Source organism: Gossypium arboreum, chromosome 8 (assembly GCF_025698485.1).
Source record: "Gossypium arboreum isolate Shixiya-1 chromosome 8, ASM2569848v2, whole genome shotgun sequence".
Lineage (NCBI taxonomy): Eukaryota > Viridiplantae > Streptophyta > Magnoliopsida > Malvales > Malvaceae > Gossypium > Gossypium arboreum.
Genome location: NC_069077.1, coordinates 95,753,662 through 95,756,135, shown reverse-complemented (window position 1 = coordinate 95,756,135; position 2,474 = coordinate 95,753,662). Strand labels below are relative to the sequence as shown.

Below are 2,474 nucleotides of genomic sequence, written 5' to 3'. Positions count from 1 at the left end.
TAGCAATTTATTCAGTTTGATGGTTTGCAGGATGAGGATCCAAACACTCACTTGGCAAATTTCCTGGAATTCTGCGATACATTTAAAATTAATGGTGTTTCTAATGATGCCATTCGTCTTCGGTTATTCCCTTTTTCATTGAGGAACAAAGCTAAATAGTGGTTGAACTCATTTCCACGAGGGTCAATTACTACTTGGGAACAAATGACTGAAAAATTTTTATTAAAATATTTTTTCCGGTTAAAACAGCCAAATTATGTAATGATATCTCTTCGTTTATACAGATGGACTTAGAAACTCTTTACGATGCATAGGAGAGATACAAGGACCTACTACGAAGGTGTCCTCACCATGGATTACCTCTATGGTTGCAAGTCCAAACATTCTACAATGGTGTGAACCCCTCGACAAGGCAAATGATTGATGCAGCAGTCGGGGGAACCATCAACAACAAAACACCTAAAGAGGCTTACGAATTTATTGAAGAGATGTTAATGAATAACTATCAGTGGCAAGTCATGAGGACTAAGCCAACTAAAACAGCAGGCGTTTATAATGCCGATTCGGTTACTATGCTGTCAAACCAGGTAGAACTTATAAATAAAAAGATTGATGGTTTACTTGGTTCTACTCAGGTACATCCAGTAATAAGGTGCGAGATGAATGGAGGAGGAGCATGCACAGAGTATCAGCCCTTCAACCCTAGCATCGAGGAGGAACAAGTCCAATATATGGCTAACAATAACTCTAGATCCCAAACTAACCCATATTGTAACACTTATAATGCAGGTTGGAGGAACCGTCCCAATTTCTCGTAGGGCGGTCAAGGAAATCAAAGACCACAACATCCTCCGAGTTTTCAACAACCACCCTATCAATAGGAAAAGAAACCGAACCTTGAAGAGATGCTGTCTAAATTTATCTCGGTGTCAGAAACCCGTTTCCAGAACACCGAGACAGCACTTAAAAATCAACAAGCGTCGATCCAAAGGCTTGAAACTCAGATAGGCCAACTGTCCAAACTAATCTTCGAATGACCACAAGGTAGCTTGCCAAGTATTACTAAACCCAACCTAAGGGAACAGCTCAACGCGATTAATGTTCAAGATGAAGAAAGATTTGTTGAGCCTGAGCCAAAACCGAGGCAAGAAACTGTGGTGAGCAGAGGTCAAGGTGAGGTAGGTCATAATAAAAACAAATCAGTGAATGTCAAATATAAACCTCGTGTGCCATACCCCAACGCGACAAGGAAAAACCACTCAGATGAACAACTTGGTAAATTCCTTAAACTCTTAAAAAAATTACATATTAACTTACCGTTTATTGAAGCTCTATCACAGATGCCAAACACAATGAAAATTTTAAAGGAGCTTTTAGCAAATAAGCGAAAGTTGGACGAGGCGTCGCATGTGGAGCTAAACGCAGTTTCCTCAACTATTATACAGAGTAAACTACCCAACAAACTAAAAGATCCTGGGAGTTTTACGATTCCTTGCTTAATTGGTAGTTTAGATGTTAATAATGCATTAGCTAATTTAGGGGCTAGTATTAACATCATGCCCTACAAAATGTTCAAACAATTAGGTCTTGGGAAACCCAAAGAGACTAGGATGAACATTCAATTAGCAGATAAAACTATATGATTTCCTAGGGGTATTATTGAAGATGTGCTAGTTAAAATCGATAAATTTATATTTCCCGTTGACTTCATTGTTCTAGACATAGAGGAAGATAGCAACACTCCTTTGATTTTAGGACGACCCTTTTTAGCAACTGCAAAAATGATTATTGATGTTAACACAGATAAGGTCACACTCTGTGTGGGAGACGAAACAATCACCCTTCAAGCTCGCAATTCTGGCAACACATCAGAAATTGAAGGTGATCGTCTAAACCATCCTACTAAAACTGACAATATGGTGCAACCTACTTTGCAGGAAATGGGTCTGAAGGAAGTACATGAGCCATTCTCAAGCAGTAGCAGAGGACCTATTCATGAAGATCGAAGGCTACAAATCGAGGAGCTAGATGAATGGCGGACGCATAAACCGAAAACACACGATAAACCAAAACTACGCCAGAACGAGCTCAATACCTTCCCAAATCAATTTAAGGTTCAAGATAAAGTATTATTAGATGCCGCAGATCCTCACATTGTCACTACTAAACTGAATAAAGAAATCCATCTTACAGTACTTAGTATTTTCCCATTCGGTACAGTCGAGGTAAGTCATCCCAAGTTCGGTGCTTTTAAGGTAAACAACACCTATCTAAAACCTTATTTTGATGAGAATGATAGCAGGAATGAGGAGTATAAACTCCTCTCGAACCACCATGACCATTTAATGGAAAGGTAAGTCGAGTTTAGACTATAAATAAGCGCTTCTCGAGAGGCAACCCGAGCACTAACAATATTAATTTCTTTAAATTTTAGTATTTAACACCTAACTTACTAACCGAGATCTTGAATACAG

General features: G+C 38.9%; 1 non-coding gene across 1 annotated transcript; it reads right to left on the bottom strand.

The window, feature by feature from the left end:
- Window positions 1–253: 253 nt before the first annotated feature.
- LOC128279705 (small nucleolar RNA R71) lies at window positions 254–358 on the bottom strand. Its single transcript, XR_008269902.1, has one exon. It is a non-coding gene; the product is annotated as a small nucleolar RNA R71 (small nucleolar RNA).
- Window positions 359–2,474: the final 2,116 nt, after the last annotated feature.